Source organism: Arvicola amphibius, chromosome 18 (genome assembly GCF_903992535.2).
Source record: "Arvicola amphibius chromosome 18, mArvAmp1.2, whole genome shotgun sequence".
Lineage (NCBI taxonomy): Eukaryota > Metazoa > Chordata > Mammalia > Rodentia > Cricetidae > Arvicola > Arvicola amphibius.
Window position 1 is genome coordinate 31,900,074 of NC_052064.1, and position 20,424 is coordinate 31,920,497.

General features: G+C 44.5%; 1 protein-coding gene across 5 annotated transcripts in view; it reads right to left on the reverse strand.

Annotated features, from left to right (window-relative positions):
• Positions 1-17,302, reverse strand: part of Fam126b (family with sequence similarity 126 member B) — a 45,919-nt gene extending 28,617 nt beyond the window's left edge. For 2 of the 5 annotated variants that reach the window (XM_038315188.2, XM_038315184.2), the window contains exons 1-2: positions 17,205-17,302; positions 1,858-1,954 (exon numbers count right to left, since the gene is read on the reverse strand). The gene's annotated coding sequence lies outside the window, so the exon portion shown is untranslated. Of the gene's footprint in view, positions 1-852; positions 1,127-1,782; positions 1,955-17,052; positions 17,170-17,204 lie in introns of those variants that run through there. The other 3 variants (XM_038315187.2, XM_038315186.2, XM_038315185.2) reach the window with 3 other exon arrangements.
• Positions 17,303-20,424: the final 3,122 nt, after the last annotated feature.

The window sequence follows — 20,424 nt, forward strand, 5'->3', positions numbered from 1 at the left end:
GGGGAAAACCACACTGAATGCTGGGAGAAAGAAGACTGAGTCAGCAGATGCCATGTAGCCACTGCTGGGAACAAACGAGCCAGAACCTTGTCAGTAAACCACAACCACGTGGCAATACACAAGTTAATAGAAATGGGTTAAATTAAGATGTAAGAGCTAGCCAGTAAGAAGCTAGAGCTAATAGGCCAAGCAGTGATTTAATTAATACTGGTTCTGTGTGGTTATTTCAGGGCTGAGCAGCCGGGAACAAACAAGCAGCCTTCCTACAACAGGGTAGGATGGGGTGGGGTGTGGATGTGTAGGGGGGCTGAAGGAGAAACACAGCCTTCAGACAAATGCCCTGAACAACCGAGATTTCCTGACCTTTCTAGGGTTTCCAGGGATGATCAGAAGTTTTAGTATGATTTAGTCTGACAGAGCCTATGTGCTAATGCTTGAGTACTAGGTGAATTTTCCTTGTAGCTTCAAGGGAGGGGGTGGGCTTACTTATCTCTTCCTCTGTCCCCCAAATCTATGTGCTCTAGACTGCATAGCAGGGGCCTGCCAGCTGCAAGGGCCTGAGGCCTGATTTCTAAGAGACAGAGTCGGGGGCGGGGGTCAGCTAGAGGGTCTGTGATCTGACAGAATGTACCTCGGACAGGTTCACTGTTTTTACTGATGACTTCACGTCATAAGGCAACCTGTTGTGTACTCCATAAAAACAGTCCTTTCTGTGATGCAAGAGAACCTACTGTTGGTTATCCCACCCTCCTGATGTGGATTCATTCAGATACAGAACTGCAACTTAGGACACCATCCCAACCAAGCTCACTAGTCCTCGCGGGAGGGGAGGGACAGTAAAGGAATACACACACAGCCAGAGTGCCGGTCCTCAATCAGGCTGAATTCTGAGCCCACTCCCGAGTCTGCAGCACGTGACTGCCAGGTTCTGGGATGGCAAGCCTGTGTCTGTGCTGACTCACAGCTGGCAGGGGTGTAAGGCTGGTGGCACTGAGTCCCCTTGCCTGCAACCACTCTGGAGACTTCGTAGCTGGCTTTTCATCGGAACGCTGGGTCTGGCTCAGACTCCATGCAGCACAAGCACCGTCTTTCCGCATATTCTTCTTCCTTGTCCCTATTCTGAACACTGTCAATTTGAGGCTTTCACTAACACATCCCAGCCAGCATTCCTGAATCCCAACCACTGTCTTCCCGGGTAGATTAACTACATGGTCCTGCTCATTCCCCGTTCTCTTCCTGACCTGACTTGGCATGAGTTTTCTACGAAAACTGTACAATTGTTGAGATGTGTGCAGAATCTTAGATTAAAGCAAAACAGATTTGGGAATGAGTATTTATTTGGGTTCTCTCTTCTCTTCTGGTCCCCTCTCTGTCTAGCTAAAAATGACCTTTGAGCTCTGAATCCTCCCAAGCGGGATTACAGGCAAACAAAACAACACCTGCTTTGATTGTGTGTATTTTGCACATCATTAATAAACACTGGAAAGGCAGATTATTGGCTCTAGCCACAGGTCAACTACTCAGAAGCTGCATGCGGTTATTTTCCCATATCATACAGAACAGAAAAATAACACAGCCATGGTCACAAAAGTTGCTTTAGAAAATAGTGATCCAGATGTACCCTGATAGCACAACTGTGCCCAATAAATTAACTAAATAGAAGTAAAATTTAGATAATACATTTGTTAAATGCAATTGCTAAAATAATTCAAAAATTGAATTTAAAGGTAGTTAAGGTATGATCATTTCAGGTAAAATTGTATAATAAATAATGCTACTCACCAAAGATTACCAAAAATTCCCAACATGTTTAATCATATGGGAAATTTATTCTTCATTTCATATTCATAATTTTACCTGTCTTAGATCAGTTTTCTAAAGGAGGAGGTGGCACAGGAATGCAGCTGAGTTCAAGCGTGGAATTCATTTGTTGAGAGTTAAATAATTTCCAACTCTACAAAAAAAAGTTAAAATAGTAAGAGAATATTTTCAAGAACATTACAGAACTGTTTTAAACAGCACACTCATAAAGCAGTTTACTTTCGTGTCTGCAGAGCTGATGGTGCACATGTACACACGTGTGAGGCTGCGTGCACCGCACATGACCATGTGGAAGACACCGGGTCTACGCCTTGATCGCTCCCACCTTTCCCTCTCCACACAGCACTGAGTAAGGAACTCTCCCCCTTCTCAGCTGGGCTGGCAGTCAGCAAGCCCAGAGGCCCGCCTGCTAACAGATCAGCACGAGATACATCGTTCCCCGTCAGCACTGAGATCACACACGAGGCAGAAATGCCTGGCTTTTCACATCGAGCTCAGGTCCTTGACACTAGCTCACTGTAGCTCAGCTGACCCCGAAACACCCTGCAGTAACTACCAACTGCGTATAGCTTTACCAGCTCAGCTGACCCCGAAACCCCTGCAGTAACTACCAACTGCGTACAGCTTTACCAGCTCAGCTGACCCCGAAACACCCTGCAGTAACTACCAACTGCGTATAGCTTTACCAGCTCAGCTGACCCCGAAACCCCTGCAGTAACTACCAACTGCGTACAGCTTTACCAGCTCAGCTGACCCCGAAACACCCTGCAGTAACTACCAACTGCGTATAGCTTTACATATCCAGGAAAATTGGTGACAAAAGTGTCAAAGTTTAGCATCAAGTATTCCATTAATCACCTTTAAGACGTTGGGTAGGTTGTTTAAATTGCTGGATATTCACCTCAAGAGAAATCTATAATCCTTACAGAAATATGGACTCCACCCAGCCTCACCATGGCATACGTGCACCTACCCACCCATCCCCAATCCCAAACTAAATAAATAACAAACGGAAAACAGAGTCTACAAACATGTTAACTGGTTTATAACAAGGATAATACTGCAATGCAATTGGAAAAGAAGAGTCTTTAAAAGATTCTAGGAGACTAGGGAATCTCTACGGAAAACAATGTGCCGTGACCCTTAACCCCATGCTATTCACAAAAGTAAATTCCAGGGATCAGCAAGAGGATTCGCTGGGTTAGGGTCCTGGGAATTCTCATGGTGGGAGGAGAGGACTCCTCAGACCTCTGCACACGCCTATGTGCACAGCATCCCCCCACTCCTGCCTCTAAATGTTTAAAAAGAAGAAAATTCCAAGTGGAATACAGAGCTAAGTGTTGAGGGGGCAGGCACACAGCAAAACATCTGTGTACATAACCAGATGTAACTTCTATCCTTCCCTTCCTCTTTTCGTGTTCTTGAGACAGGATCTCACTATGTGGAGAAGCTGTCTTTGAACCTGCAATCCTCCCAAGTGCTGAGATCTGCACCGTCATACCACACCCATAGCCCTCTCATGGGGGCTTTGTAGAGTTTTAGTCTGCCCTACTCCCATGCTCCACACAGCTCTGAGAGCAATCAGTGAAAACCACAGGGACAGCAGCTGGAGGACAGGTGGGGTTAAAGTGCCTTCAAGGCTTCACTCCCAGAGAAATCTAATTTTCTGGAAGATACCACCTACAAAGCTATATCATTGCTTGGCACCAAACAAAAGTCATTCCCTAGAGGCAATTGTTGAAAACAAGGGACATTTTTCTTTTCTCAAAAACATCGAAGTTCCTTGAGGTAACGGGACAAATGGAACAAATATTTAGGCAACAAAAAGATTAAAAAGAAAAGCTGCAGAATGCGCTAGGCATGGTACTCCGTGCCTATGAGGCTTACTTGTAGGAGACAGAGGCAGTTCAAGGTCATTCTCCGTCACAAGAGAACCTAGCTCAAAACTAACAAACTAAATAAATAAAAGGGATGGGGGGGTATCCTATAAATGAGATGCCCACATAAATTACCAAGAATCTAGAAGGTAATATCCAATTCAGAAAGACCTATATAAACATGCTAAGTATATACATAGTATGTTTAGGTAATATGGTTACAAAGTTAATCATCAAGCTGCAAAAACAAATGCCAAGAAAATATATTGAATTTTAGAATAAATCTTTGAATAATAAACAAACATTAAAGAAGCTGGTATTCAAAGAATGAATAAGAAAAGGTATTCTCTGGATTTGATTACATTTTAACCTCAAAAAATTTCCATCCTTACCTAGTTAACAGACCCAATTCAAAACAAGCTTTCTTAAGATAAAATTATGTAAGCTAGCTGACATTTCCCTCTTTGTGTTTCCCCTCCATTCATATTGTAGGGTAATACATGTATAAAATTTACCACCGTATCTGAGCGTACAGTCTGGGAATGTTAACATGCATCTGTACGGTGGTACGATCACTGAGTGACACTCCTGTAGTTCATCCTATCGTAGTCTTGGTCTTGAGCACTCTCAGTGCCTCCTACAAGTAGCGTCAGGATGCCGTGTGACTAGCGAATGTCCCCTAGTGTAACATCTCCAAACTCCATACCTGCTCGAGAACACTTCAGACTGCCCTTCCTTGTTAAGCCTGGACAACATTCCAGGGTACGCGTAGGGCACTTCATCTGTTAATGGGTCTTGGACCGCTTCCAAGTTTTAGGTATTGTGAATGATGTTGAAATGAACATGGGCATACATACATTTCTTCAAGACCTTGACTGTAATTCTTCTGGGTATTGTGATACATAACACAATCTCAAAAAGAAAAAGAAGGAAACTTAATAGAGGAGCCTGAGTGTACTTGAGGCTGAGACAGGAAGATACCCAGTCTAAAAAAGTCAGTCTGGGGTACATCATAAGACCATTTCAAAAAACACAAATCAAACAAAAAAATTGAGGGGGATGAAACAGGAGCATGCATCTAAGCACCAACACATTTCTTCCCTTCCAACAATGATCATTATTAACTCTTAAATAAATAGTATAAGAAAATTTTTAATGTAAATTTTCTAACTTTAAATATAATTAAATGTATATGAAGCATTTATGTTTAAAGTTTATAAAAAATTAAGAAAATAGCTTAATTAATTAATTAATCAAATCTGAAAACCCTCTTACAGTATCTTTTAATGAGTTTCTTTCCTATTCTGAAGTTTTAGATGTATTATTTTTCTTTTTTAAGTGTATAAGCATTTTGTCCATGTCTGTGCAGACCGTGTGCAGTGCCAGCAGAGTCCCTTGGAACTAGAGTTACAGACAGCTGTGAGCGGCCATGTGGGTGCCGGGAATTGAACCCAGGTGCTTTGGTCCTTGTAAGGCATTTTCTTTTCATTTATTTATGATGTATCAGTGTTCTGTCTGCATGTGTGCCTGCAGAGCAGAAGAGGGCACCAGATGTATACGGTGTTCTGTCTGCATGTGTGCCTACAGAGCAGAAGAGGGCACCAGATGTATACGGTGTTCTGTCTGCACGTGTGCCTACAGAGCAGAAGAGGGCACCAGATGTATACGGTGTTCTGTCTGCATGTGTGCCTACAGAGCAGAAGAGGGCACCAGATGTATACGGTGTTCTGTCTGCACGTGTGCCTACAGAGCAGAAGAGGGCACCAGATGTATACGGTGTTCTGTCTGCATGTGTGCCTGCAGAGCAGAAGAGGGCACCAGATCTCACTATAGATGTTTTTGCTGGGAATCGAACTCCGGACCTCTAGAGCAGCCAGTGCTCTTAACCTATGAGCCATCTCTCCAGCCCCCATTGTAGGACATTTTTTAGGTTAGTGATTGATGTGGGAGGGCCTGGCCCACTACGGGTGGTCCTGGGTCTTATACGCAGGCGAAGTAAGCCCCGGGAAGTAAGCCAGTAAGCAGCACTCCTCCGAGCCTCTGCGTCAGCCCCTGCCTCCAGGTTCCTGTCCTGTGTGAGGTCCTGTCCTGACGTCTCCAGTGATGCGCAGTGCTGGGGGAGCCTAAGCCACGCAAACCCTCTCCCCCCGAGCCGCTGTGTCACGGTATCTCATCACAGCAATCGTGACCCCAAGACAGCCAGTATCGTACATGCTATAAAGTGCCGGCTAGTAAGAAATAAGCCCTATTGTAAAGTACAAATCTTTAAGGAGAAAATTTAGGCTGGGTATATATAAAACCTTAGAAGCTAGAGAGATGGCTCAAGGGTTGAGAGCACTGGCTGCTCTTCCAGAGGTCCTGAGTTCAATTTCCAGCAACCACATGATGGCTCACAACCATTTGTAATGAGATCTGGCGCCCTCTTCTGGCCTGCAGGCATACAGAATACTGTATACATAATAAATAAATCTTTAAAAAAACTAGCCAACATACTGGGGCTATTTCAGACATTTTACATAATTTACCTATATACATACAGTAATCCTATGTAATTGTTATCATCCCAATTTTACAGATGAGGAAACAGGCACTTAGAGATTAAATCATTTCCTGAGGTCACATAATTAGTAAGTAGTGAGATCAACTCTCTGTCAAGCTAGAATCTAAGAACTGTTTTTCCTCCCTAGGCAGGGTCTTGCACTACGTAGATTAGGCTGGCCTCAAACCTGCATGCCTGCTCTAACAGTGCTTATAGCACAGGCATACACTACCACCAAACTGAAGACCTCGCCCTAGACACCACACACACTGACTATGCTAAGAACACCGTGTTCATTTCACCTGGTCAGCAAGGTCCTTAAGTAGAAGTTACATTACACCGTATATTAGAACTGTATGAAAACTTAGAAGTTCTCTATATTAATGATACTCTTAGGGGTATAGCAAAATACACGCTTCGAATGAATGGCTCAGCTAGCCTTTACCACTTGGAAAGAAACAGTTCTGGCTAATAGAACTGCCAGCTTGACTAGACTTGGAATCACCATGCAAACACCCCTCTGCATGTGTCTGAGGGTAATTCCCAGAAAGGGTTAACTGAAGCAGAAAGACTTACACTGATTTGGAAGGTGTCAAGTCACGAGTTAGGGTCCAGGACTGAGCAAAAGAGGGAAAATGAACTGGCCACCATTTGTCTCTCTTTATTCCTGAGAACACAGTGTGACCAGCTGCCCAACATTCCGGCCAATACGATGTGCCCACCATGATGGACTCTGCCCTAAACTGTGGGCCAAAAACAAAACCTTCCTTCCCTAATTTGTTCTTGGCAGGCATTTTGTCACAATAAAGAAAAGAGTAAGACAGAAGCTATCTGACAGGCTTGCTTAAATCCTAGAAATAACATAAATCACATCAGTATGCTGCTTCATCATATTCCCCAGTAACCCAGAAGGCTGCCAGTTTTAAATGAGCCCAAGGCAAGAGCAGGAAGCAAACCAAGGAGGCAGTGCAACTGTGGTATTGTTTGCCCTTAGAGCCAGCCAATGGTGTTCAGAGTGTCTACGAAAGAAGGTAAGTAGTGGATAAAGCTATCCGTCTGGCCGGGCGGTGGTGGCGCACGCCTTTAATCCCAGCACTCGGGAGGCAGAGGCAGGCGGATCTCTGTGAGTTCGAGGCCAGCCTGGTCTACAAGAGCTAGTTCCAGGACAGGCTCTAAAAAAGCTGCAGAGAAACCCTGTCTCGAAAAACCAAAAAAAAAAAAAAAAAAAAAAAAAAAAGCTATCCGTCTGTCCCTGTAGATGCCACAACACGGGACTAATAGCAAGGGTTCTCAGCCTTGGCACAACTTGCATTTTGGTCATTCCTGACATGAGAGACTGTCTTGTTCACGCACAGTAGAGCATTTCAAAGCCACCGCTCACATTTTCTGTGAGTCTGACATCACCGAATACCATCAAAGTATCTCCAAATATCCCCGAGAGCAAAACTGCCCTGGTTGAGAACGACCACTATGGCTCCTTCTGACAATGCTCGTTCTCCTTTCTAGAAACAGCTTCTTGCCTAGCTTTTGTACCCTGGAAGAAAGTATTCATAGTGACATAGAACCTACCCCATCTTCAAGAACCGAGCACTGTGATCCACTAAGTCCCAGGCTGAAGTGCCAGCAGCGTCCCATCAATAATGGAAGCGACAGACACACATTAGCTCTTTTCCCCTCTTCACTGTGCAAGAGAGGACCTCCACTTCTCTATCTTCTAGTTAGACATGATTTAATGACTTTTTTTTAATTTTTAGAGACAGGCTTTCTCTGTGTAGTTTTGGAGATTGTCCTGGGACTCACTCTGTAGATCAGGATGGACTCGAACTCACATAGATGCATCTGCCTCTGCCTCCCAAATTCTGGGATTAAAGGCGTGTGCCACCACCACCTGGCTTAATGACATCTTTGAATCAAAAAGTAAAAACGACTTACACAGATGATTTCACGACAGAAAGCAGTGTCTATCCCTGATCAAGCCCAAGGGATGCTCTGCCGACCACCACATGAAGACAACTCGCTGTATCACCCAAATTTGTAAGGTCACAGAGATTTTACAAGGCAATAAATACTCCTTCTTCTTTAAAGGACAAACAGAGCCCAGCTATTGTCTGAAGATTGGCTGTAACTACTGTGGCCACATTACTGCTAACTTTGATGGAGCAGTTATACAACGAGATTGCAGCAGGCCACAAAAGACAAGTAAGAGGAAAGAATGGTTCTGGATCTAGGGCTTTGACTCCTACAAAATGTCACCTCCATCTTATTCTGTGGCCTTGTAAAATTCCCTACAACACAAAGAAAAGAAAAAAATTGATTTTGGTTTACATGTGGTTTCATATAATAAGCTGGCATTTCTACAACAAAGAAGCATCCCGCTAGGAGAAGGAAAGGGAAATACCTCAGTAGGCTCAGCTTTACATGACATATAAGATATAAAAAGACCTAAAAAGAGAGGTGACCAGATATGGATATAATGGTTTGGGTAAGTGGTTTTTTGAATTAGTGCTTGCTCACTAGACTTATGAACAAATGGCCCTGTTAGCAGGGATTGATATATAAATTAAACACTGAATTCCAATCCTTCTTTCCTTCTCTTTCTTTCTTTCTTTCTTTCTTTCTTTCTTTCTTTCTTTCTTTCTTTCTTTCTTCCCTCCCCCCTCTCCTTCCTTCCCTTCTTCTTTCTGGAAACAGGTCTTGTTAGGCAAGCCAGGCTGGCACTGAACTTGTAATCAATCCTCTGGCCCAACTACAGGAACGACAGGCATGTACCCCACATCCAGCCTAAGAGGACTGACTGTAGGAACCACAGGCACGCACCCCATATTCAGCCTAAGAGGACTGACTGCAGGAACCACAGGCACGCACCCCAAATGCAGCCTAAGTGGAGCAGCCTGGGTTTTGTTTTGGGGTGAAACCTCGGCCCTCTCTGGGGTAGGCTAACCACATCACCTCTGGCCTCCAAGCATCTGGACGCGGAAAGGACCTGCACCATTACCCCTGATGTGCTGCTGACCAGCTAACTACCTTGCAGTGTTGAGACGGGTTAGCTGCAGACCAGCTAACTACCTTGCAGTGTTGAGACGGTTAACTGCTGACCAGCTAACTACCTTGCAGTGTTGAGACGGGTTAGCTGCTGACCAGCTAACTACCTTGCAGTATTGAGACGGGTTAACTCGTCATATGAACAGTTTCCAACCAATTTCATATGATACCCAAGCATCCTTTCTTGGCGGTTGTTCTGGATAACACTGACAAACACACCTCAGAGATGAACTATGTGCTGAAGCCATCTCTTGAGCCTCTTGGAACGAGGATACTCATACCAGGTGGGTGCATTAGAACACATTTTTCAGGAAAGGGACATCTAAGACCAGCTGATACGTGGGTCTCAAATCAGAGGACAAACATTGGTGGCACATAAAATACATGAGAGTAACTCTTAGGACCATTCCTCTTGGGTTTGGGAACAGCCTTTTTCTTCTGCCTTAGAACATGAAAAGGCTCATTGCACTCCAAAGGTCTCCTCCTCCTCTCCCTCTTACATCTTGTAAAAACTGATGTGGTAGACAAAGGCATAGTGAGAGCTATTCCCAATAGATCTTAAAACTCAGTAATTTTCTTGCCAGAAACTTATGTACAAATTTATAAATCCTGTCAAGCGGTGGTGGCGTACGCCTTTAACCCCAGCACTTGGGAGGCAGAGGCAGGTGGATCTCTGTGAGTTCGAGGACAGCCTGGTCTATAAGAGCTAGTTCCAGGAAGGCTCCAAAGCTACAGAGAAACCCTGCCTCGAAAAACAAACAAAACACAAAAACAAAAACAAAAACGTTTATAAATCCTACAATTAAACCCCAGCTTCTCTGGAGCAGAGCACACCCTCTGCAGGATTCCCATCTCTAGATTAAACCCCAGCTTCTCTGGAGCAGAGCACACCCTCTGCAGGATTAGCATCTCTAGATTAAACCCCAGCTTCTCTGGAGCAGAGCACACCCTCTGCAGGATTAGCATCTCTAGATTAAACCCCAGCTTCTCTGGAGCAGAGCACACTCTCTGCAGGATTCGCATCTCTAGATTAAACCCCAGCTTCTCTGGAGCAGAGCACACCCTCTGCAGGATTAGCATCTCTAGTTCTTCAGCTCACAGCAAATGAACGGCTTCACGGCTGGCAGTGACCGACACAGCAGAGGAGAAGCAGCAAGTGTGAAAAGGACGGACTAGTTTACAGACGGCACAGAGCCCTGTCCCCAGCCCACACGCGCTGGGCAACAGCCATTTTCCAGCTTTATTTGCAATTATGTATAACAAAAGACCGAGTTTCACTTGCTATAAATCAAACAACTCCTGCATAGGGTTTCTGAAGATGTTTCCGAAAAGATGGATGTGCCCCCTTTTCTTTCTTCTGCCTAGAACTGGTCAGCTGGTGTCACTAGGTGACCTTGAGAACGGAAAACACAAACTAAGGAGGACAAAGGGGAACGAGGAGCCTGGTTCCCGACGGCTCTGAGGTACGTCAGCCCTACACTATTTATTTCTGATTCTTAAGAATTTAAACAAAGAAGTGATTTTTTTTTTCAAGACAGGGTTTCTCTGTGTAGCTGTGGCTGTAGACCAGGCTATCCTTGAACTCAGAGATTCGCCGGCCTCTGCCTGGGATTAAAGGTGTGCGTCACCACACCTGGCTAGGCAGAGTTTATTTATCTGTTTTTAGCAATCAAAATACGATTCCCAACTGTAAGGAAGAGAGTGACTTTAGCAACAAATCTGTGGTTCTCCTGCCCCTTTAGAGGTCCCTCAAGGTAATGCAGATAAGGCATCGGATATCTCGGCTGTGTGCAAGGGGCGAGCGAGGAGGGAGCAAGACTGACTGAAGAGCTTCGGCTCGCTCGGGGCACACCACAGCCACAACTCAGCTGCATGGGGAAGGCGTCCAGGACGCTGGCAACCATTATGCTACAGTACTGCAATCTCTTGCCAACACCACAGGTAACAGTGCAGAAAAGTAACAAAACTGTTACCAGAAAAACACGCTGCAAGAAAATCAGAATTAGGAAATAAAACATTTTATTGAAAAGATGTTCAAAAGTTGCAGTAATTCTTTTGAAAAGGAGAGAAACTGACTCAGAGTTATAGCAGAAGTGAAGGCTGATTCTCATTATCCCATTTCTATAATCCATAAAAATCTCTAGCAAATCCTTCCTGCTTTCCACTCAGTGTCTTCTGCACGTGCATCTTAAACCATTTCTACAATGATCTCCTTGTGTGTGGTATGTGTGGAGATGCAGAACAGCTCTCAGGAGCTGGTTCTCTCCGTCCACGCTGATGTGGGTTTGAGGGACTGGGCTCAGATCAACAGGCTTGGAGGTGAAGGCCTTCATCCACTGAGCCATCGTGCCCGCCCAACGACTCTAAATTCAGTGAACACGCTAATGCCCTACTACCAAACTACATCCCTAGCCTCTGGAATGTTCTTCATTCTTAAAGAAAATGGAAAATAACCTGGCCCCTCTGTGGCTTACTCCACAGACCCACACAAAAGATTACATCATACAACATCATAAAAATACAAAGACCAGCTGACAGCAAGACCAGTACTGGGTGGTATATATATATATATATATATATATATATATATACACACACACACACACACACACACACACACACACATAATAGAGTACTATTGAGTTAAGGGATGAAGCTTTGACAGCATGGATAGACCTACTGCACGTATGTCAAATGCTAGTTACAGAAAGGCAGCTGTCACATGCTCTCACTCTTCTATAGAGACAGACTGAAGCCGTGGTCACCAGGTCAGCTCACGGGTGCTGTCAGCAGAGTTGGGGCACAAACTCTGGTGCTCTGCTGTAGGGGAGGAGCACAGAGAACCGCAGTCACCTGCATCTCAAAGAAGCTTCTCACCACATACACACAAAAGACAAACAATGGAGGAGCTGAGAAAGGCCACCCTGATTGAACGTTACGTAATGTATGCTGTCCAATGTATGTACACAGTAAAACGCCATCCAGTCCCCGTACAGTCTGTCACCGTGAGGCAGGTGAGACGGCTCGGTGACCTCTAAGTCTGACACACATGCAAACACACACATACACACTAAATAAATGAAGCACCTTTGTTTGTTTGTTTGTTTTGTGAGATGAGGAGACAGGGCTTCTCTCTGTAGCCCTGGCTGTCCTGGAACTCACTCTGTAGACCAGGCTGGTTTGAACTCACAGAGATCCTCCTGCCTCTGCCTCCCAAGTGCTGGGATGAAAGGTGTGTGCCACTACTGTCTGGCTAATGAAATACTTTTCAAAAAAGATAAAGTAGTTGGGCTTGATGGCACACAGCTGCAATTCCAGCTCCTGAGGCAGTATCAGGAGTTCAAGGCTGGTATTCAGGACAGGACAGGAGATCTGACTCAAAACAAACTAAGTAAATGACAAAAATAAAAAGCCACTAGAACCAAGGATATCTAGCTCAGAGATGAGAAGGCTCACAGGGCAAAAAGTGCTTGTCATGCAAGTCTGAGTTTGATCCCCCAAAACCCACAGGAGAACAAGAGAGCCTCAAAGTTGTCCTCTGATCACACATGCATTCCCACAAAAGCATGCGTGCATACACAAAATCATTTTTTTCCAAGAACCAAGGATTACTTAGATAAGAAATATATAAACAAAATCTCAATTGTTTTGTCTTTTGTGTTTGAGACAGGGTCTCATGTAGCCTAGGATGACCTCAGACTTGCTATACAGCTAAGCTCTGGGATCACAGGTGTACACTACCATGTCTGGTTTAAGACCTCCAAGGAATGAAGCAAGCTTGCAATCTCACCATTCAGAAGGCAGAGGCAAATCATCCAGCTTGGATTACTAGTGGATCCCCATCTCAAAATACCCCAGAGCAAAAGCAAACAGCGAAAAAGATACCATCAGGATTCTAGCTTCAGTACATCAAAAGAGAAAAGAGCCAGGTGGTTAGTGCCACCCGTGAGCCCAGCACCTTGGAAAGGGGAGGATATTTATGAATTCATAACCAGCCAGAGCTACACAGCAATACTTGTCTCAAAAAAAGGAAAAAGAAAGCCATGTGATGTATGATAAATTAATATTTAAATTTTTTGAAGGCTACAGTTACTCTGTAACAAAATGACTATTTGGTGACCCATCTTTACCAGCCAATGTCAGTGCCCTTTATAATATTCTATGACTGCTGTCTTGGCAGTTAATCCTCAAACCTAAAAATTATTATAATTTTATGAATACTTAAACCATACCACTTTATACATTACACATCTAATTTATACTCCTTCCCATTTACTTCTTCTTTTCATATTATCTCCAAACAGCCAAACCCCTAATCACTAGGTCTAAAGTCCATGAACTTCTAAACTTAGCCCATGTTAAGGCAAAGGATTTGCGATTCTAAGTTTACTACCTACTACTGAGCAAACACCTGTTCATATATCAATCTATAGAATTACATCAAAGTTTCACTGAAAACTGCTTAATCAAGTAAACTTGCAATTCTTTTTTAAATTAAATTTACTTTGTTGTTGTTGTTGTTGTTGTTTCTCTGTGTAGCTGTGGCTGTCCCAGAACTCGCTCTGTAGACCAGGCTGGCCTCTAAACTCAGTCCACCTGCTGCTGCTGCCTCCTGAGGGCCTGGATTAAAGGCTGTGCTACCACCAGCAGGTTAGACTTACAATTCTTATTTCTCAATTTTAGTTTAACTCAAAGACAGTATAGCTTTCTACGCATCTGTGCAGATTAATTCCTACAGGGCCACTTGACTTACGAAAAGCAGTTAAGTGCCAAGGGAAAACCAACTCAAACCAAAACGTTCAGCACATCTTCAGTTTCAGCAGCTTCAACTTCTGGCTAGAAAAGCTGCCCTAGCTACAACATGAAATGGAAACAGTTTATAGAACTACAAAATGCTGGCAGATTGGCAGCTGGCTCACAGTTAACGCTGCTGTTACTGGTTCGCAGCGCTGCGTGACAGAAGCTGGATTGGATCAGACTCTAAAGTGAAGGCCAGATATAAACCAAATCAGTCATCTCCTTCCTTCCTACCCTCCCTGCACTAAGACTCTAAAGGGAAGCCTAGATACAACATATGCGTGTCCCCTTTTTTAAAAACTAAAAAACCTCCTGGATATTTTGAGATATCGCTATCTTCATAGAGGATTCTCAAAGTAGGTCTGACTCCTGTGTGTGTGCTGTGTGTATGTATGTGATGTGTGGGCGCACATAGGGACAGATGAGAAAGCATGTGAAGGCAGAGTCTGACACCAGCGGCTTCTTCATTCATGCTCCACTTCATGTGCATTGCGGCATTGCAGCATGCTCAGATGAGCCCAAAGCATGCCAATCTGACTAGTCCAGCTGGCCAGCTGCACTGGGGCATCCCTGTCTCTGACCCCCAAGTGCGGGGATTATGAACTGGCCACCAATGCCCGCCTGGCATTTGTGTGGGTCCTGGAGACCCAAACTCCAGTCCTCACGCCTGCATGGCAGGGGGGCTATACCTGCCCGGCCATCCCACCAGTCCCTAAACCTCCCTCCTTTTTGGAAGCACTGTATTAATAGCGAGCATAGGATCAGAGCTGGAAAAGGGGCTCATCAGATGGCTGCACAGCAAAGGACTGAATCAACAGTCAGTGTAAACCGTTTTCATAGATTTTACATTTTAGACACCAAGAAGTAGTCCATGCCTGTCATGGGAAAAGTAAACGGTCTACCAGCCAGGTAAAGATGTAGGAGGAAACAATGCTGTTGTCCTGGCATTAAATGAGCAGCAAGATACTGGGTTTTATTTATTTTTTTTTTTTTTGCGTTGACAATACAACTGGGTTGAAACTTCCGCCCATATTTTATTATATTATTTAGTTTTTAATTATGTAGTACTTTTCTATAATAACTCTTGGTCAGGCTGAAGATTATTCTAGAACTTCATATACTACAAGAATATGTCAAAGCTGGGTACTAACAATGAAACAAATCCGTTCTGTCCACTAGGACAGCTCGTGGGCCTGGCACACGCCTTTAACCCCTGTACTTGGGAGGCAGAGGTGGATGGATCTCTCTAAGTTCAAGGCCAGCCTGGTCTACAGAGTGAAACTGGACTGAGGGACAGCTTAAGGGTTATATTTATTAAAAAAAAAACTAAATTTTTCAAGATCCATTTTGAAGCAAGAACTAATATTTCCTTACAACCAATGTTTCAATTTATTTATCAATAGCTTTAACATAGAAATATTTCAGAAAACAAAATCTCTATGATTTATAACTGTCCAGATTCTAGTAAATGATAATTTGGGATAGTGTTTTTTAAACTATTTGGTAATTTCCTACTGCTGTTCGATTTACGGCATTCTACAATGACACCTACTGGCCACTAGAAATCAGCCATTAGTTCTCTTAGATAGCTAGAGTAGGCTGGTTACATAAGAGAAACACAGAAACACACACACTCTCTTAAATCAACCCACCTAAAGGCAAAAATTTGTTCACAGGTATGGAAAGCATGAGAGTATTTCACCTAAAGCAAAAATATGTTTTCTTTAGAGCTAAGGTAACATCATTCTTGTAAAAAAATAAGACGAGGAATGAAGCACCAGCATTGTTTTAAAACTGTATTTAAGGCGCTAACAAATACCTCAGTTCACTGGACATTTCAAAACAAATCCTAATTACCCATTCCTTTCAGAAGATATTCTGAGAGAAAAAAAAACAAAAATTTTAATTTTATATGTACGAATACAAATGGCCAAGAGTAGGAAAAAAAAAATCAGATCTTAGAAAGTTGTCCTAACATGTAGTACAAAAACAAGCCCAGAAAAAGAGACGCTTCCTGATACTATGTTAATCCTCATCTTCTGACTTGAAGGCAGCATGTCAAGCTGCTAAACTAATCCTTCAGCAATTTAGAGAGCTGCTTTTTAAAACGTATCCCAGTCTTCTCAGAAGAGTTTTCCAATGAGCTATACAAGCAAAAGCCCTTCCACAACACACGCTGAGACGGGAGTTTGTTTTGGTACTGTATTCCACCATTTAGACCGTGAATTTACAACTCACAACTAGTTCCTCAGACTTAACGAAGCAAATCACTCAAAGGGTGGCTCTCCCCTGTTTAGAGTCCCGGGTTATTTTCACCGTCCTTAGTTAGCATCCATATACAGGGGCGAGTTGTCGACCAACCAACTTACTGTTCGTTTTCTAGTTTGAGTTTGCCTTCCTCTCTAGATTTTGAGAGGGTTGCTGGAGGTTAAACACTCTATCCGTTCGGCGCTGCAAAGCAGCAAATGCGTGTACTACAAAACATTTCGCCCCTCTCGAGCTTAACGTCGTGTCGTGTCTCAAGCCAAGTCCTTATTTGGGATAAGCGCTTCGTGACTACTCCTGCCTTCACGGCTGTCCTCCTCCTCCAGAGCCTGCCCGGGTAGGAAAACACCGGGAGCCAGCGACAACAAGAAAGTGATCACGTCTATCAACGGCTTGCAAGAGCTCCTCTTCCATGACGCTCGGTCGAGTTGTTGGGGGGGGGGGGTAAATAACTGCCAGGGGTTACATAATGTACCAGCCGCTAGTTTCTAGTTCCGACCACCAAGAAACCTCTTTCCTCCTCCGCACCCTGACAACAACCCCGAGGATTTCACTCAGGTGTCTGCAAACGCCGCCGCGTCCTTCTCTAGCCTGAGGCTTCCCGCAAGAAATCCCTTCGGCCCTCACCGCCCGCGCCCTGCTCCTGCATCCTTCCCCACCCACACCCTCAACGCCCTCGCTAGGCCCCCAAGTCGCCCCCACGACACTCACTGAGCCCCAAGCCGCCTCCTCCTCACGACCCTCCCGGGCTGGCTACCGGGTGTGCAGGGCTCGGGATCCGCCGAGAGCCGGGCCGCCGCCTCCCGCGACCGCAGGCGGAGTTGACACCTCCTCTCCCGGCACCGTGCGCGTCCCCCACCTACCTGTCACCCCGCAGCAGCCTCGGGCTTCCCACCGCCACCGCCACCGCCACCGCCACCGCCTCCCGCAGCAGCCTGCCAACTGCAGCATAACAACCGGCCCTCTCATTGAGTGGGCCGGTTCGCTCAATAACGGCCGCTCCCATTGGCCGCGCCGCCGCCTCGGCCCGCCCTCCGGTGCGCCGCCGAAAAGAGTCCGCCCGGGAGCAAGGAAAAACGCGCTTTCCTCACCCGTCTCCTCAGCGCCCCCGAGCTGGGTCGGATGCCGGCTGCGGAGTGTGGGAAACGGTCTCGATGTCCAGTTTCCCTTATGTCGTCTCTCCCTCGTCTGGGAGCCTTGTGCCGCGGTCGGAACGCTTATCGTCTCCTTTGCTTTCCTGCCGTGGGGGGGGAGGGAAACTGCAGGGGACAACGTCCGTTTCCGGTTGGCTCCGTCTGGGAGGTTGAATATTGAGTGTCCTGAGAGGTCAGATTGCTGTCAGGTAATTTAGGGAGCCGGTGGGAGACCTCTGGGTTAGGAATCATCCAGACTGGGTGCAGGGGGACTGCAGAAGTGCTGAGAGGGACCGGGAGGAGGGGAGCGCTGCCGCCGAGTGCCCCCGGGCTGAGCGGAGGCGGATGGAGGATGCCCCGGTGGTTATTATAGCGCTTCAACCCCAGACACCCCGACCTCCTCTCCCGCCGCTGTCACCCGCAATTTCCTCCTCGCCTCCTGGCTTTTTTTGGGGGGGGGGGGTAAAGAACACTCCCCGATCCGAAAATACTTAACCTAAAAAAATTCCACCAGGTGCGTCACAAAATTACGTTCATTGCATATTTCTAGGGTTAAGGATTGGGTGCTAACGTAATAGCATTTCATTCGGCTTTTCTTACGTTTTTACGGTCATCTCAGTATTTGGATGAGGGAAATTTCAGTTACATACCTGAAAGCCCTTGGTAAACTATGAAATTACACGGAGTGGAAGAAGCATCCCGTAGGGAAAGTAAGCCAACACGTCCTGTGTTAGAACAAGCCGCCTTGGGAGGAAGTTGATCATCATCTAACTTCTAAGTTGGCTTCTGACATAAGCAGGTAGCGTTTCAGTTTTCCATAATTACACGTTCGCCCTTTGTTGAGTTTATTTCTTTACTGTCCTTAAATGAGCGGTTCTGCAAGGGAAGTGATTTCCCCGCCGTTGAGTGCTCAGTGCAGCGTAACTCACCTTTCCCATGGTTCCTTTAAGGTGTCCTCTGGCCTTTATGTGGGCGCGTGCACACACAAATGAGGCTTTAAATAAAGATTCCTTTGAAAATAGGAACCAGGCATATGTACAGGTCTGCACTTGTAGGATGAGAGAGAGAGAGGAGAGGCTCCTTCAGCCTTTTCCAAAGGTCACAAATTCTACATCTACATACATGTAGATGGTCAAAGGAGTTTCATCATCTGGCCATGCCTAAATACAGGAAGATGGGATAGGCTTTTATATCTCATGGCCAAGTAAAAGTCAGATAAATGGTAAAAGTTACCATGGCTCCGGGGTAAATAAATATCCCAATCTCTACTGTAGTCCATGAGCCAACATACTTGGAAACTAATATACATACATATATATATATATATATATATATATATATATATATATATATAGCTAAAGTTTTACTGATCATCTTTGTATCTATATACGATTAGATCAACATTTTATATACAATTCGGTAAAAGAATTGAGAGTTCAAAGTCATCCCTGAATACATATCAAGTTTGTGGTCAGACTGAGTTAGGTAAGACTGTCTCAAGTAAATAAAACAGTGTTCTTGTAAGATGGGGTGGCACCTACCCCATTGATAAAGTTATGTGTGCTTCGTTCTGAAAAATGTCTGATAAAACATATTCCTTGTCATATGCACAGAGAAATTTCTCTCAGGTAGCAGTGTCCAATTGGAATGTAATGGAAGCCACATATGTGGTTTTCTAGTAGATGCTAAAAGTAAGAAAAAAATCATCTAATATATTAAATATATTCTCATTTAAAGATATACTCTGAAGCCAAGAATGGTAGCACACGCCTTTAATCATAGCTCTTGGGAGGCAGGGGCAGGTGGATTTCTGAGTTCAACACCAGCCTGGTCTACAGGTCGAGTTCCATTACAGCCAGGGCTACACAGCAAAACCCTGTCTTGGGGAGATATGTGTATAATGTATGTATGTATGTGTATGTATATTTATTCACACGCATGGACACACACATATATACACTCTGTATTATTAATGAACTGTTCTACATTTCATACTGTCTTAAAATTTTATGTATGTTATGTATACAGTATATCCATATTATTTATATAAATATAAATACTTGGTCTGTGCTTGTATTTCATATGTGAAAGTATATTCATATACCAGATAATTCCAAAGACACTTTAGTATTTTCTTATAATTGAATTTGCTTTGGTGCTTGGTCCTCTCCCAGATGACCTGAGTTTAGTTCCTAGCACCCACGCCAGACAGCTCACGATCACCTATTATTCAGATCTAGGGGATGCAATACCTTCTCTGGTCTCCTCCCATGCATGCATCACACACACACACACACACACACACACACACACACACACACACACACAAATAAGGTCTTTTTAAGAAGTTAAAATTCCAGGTTCCTTATCTGCATAGCCACATTCCAGAGGTTAGTGGCTACCTAACAAGACAGCACAGATCCAGGAGAGGAATTGGTGGTCATAGGTATCCAAATGTTCTTTTTGTTGTTTGTTTATGTTTTGTTTTTCCAAGCTGGCCTGGAACTCAAGAGACTCACCTGCCTCTGTCTCCTGAGTGCAAGGATTGAAGGCGGGTGCCCCCACACCCAGCAAATGTTCCATTTTCTGGGTCATGACAGTTTTTCCAGAACAGTTGTTCTCAGTCATAGTCTTACCACTTGGATGTGAAAATGGAAGGCACACTACAGTGTGTTGTCTGCATTTCCCAATCTTGGAAGTTAGACTTTTATCCTTGTTATGTGAGGTAATAGAAGTCCAGAAAGCTTAAGGATTTTCTTGTATTTTATAGCCATTAGTGGTTCAAAAAGGATGATTTTAAACACTTCCATCAAACATTTGAGGTTTTATTGTTTGATTTATGGCTATTTTGAAATAACAGTAACCCCAACACTCCAGAGGCAGAGGCAGGCAGATAGGTCGCTGGGACTTCAAAGCCAGCCTGGCTTCAGAACAAAAGCCAGAGCTCTCC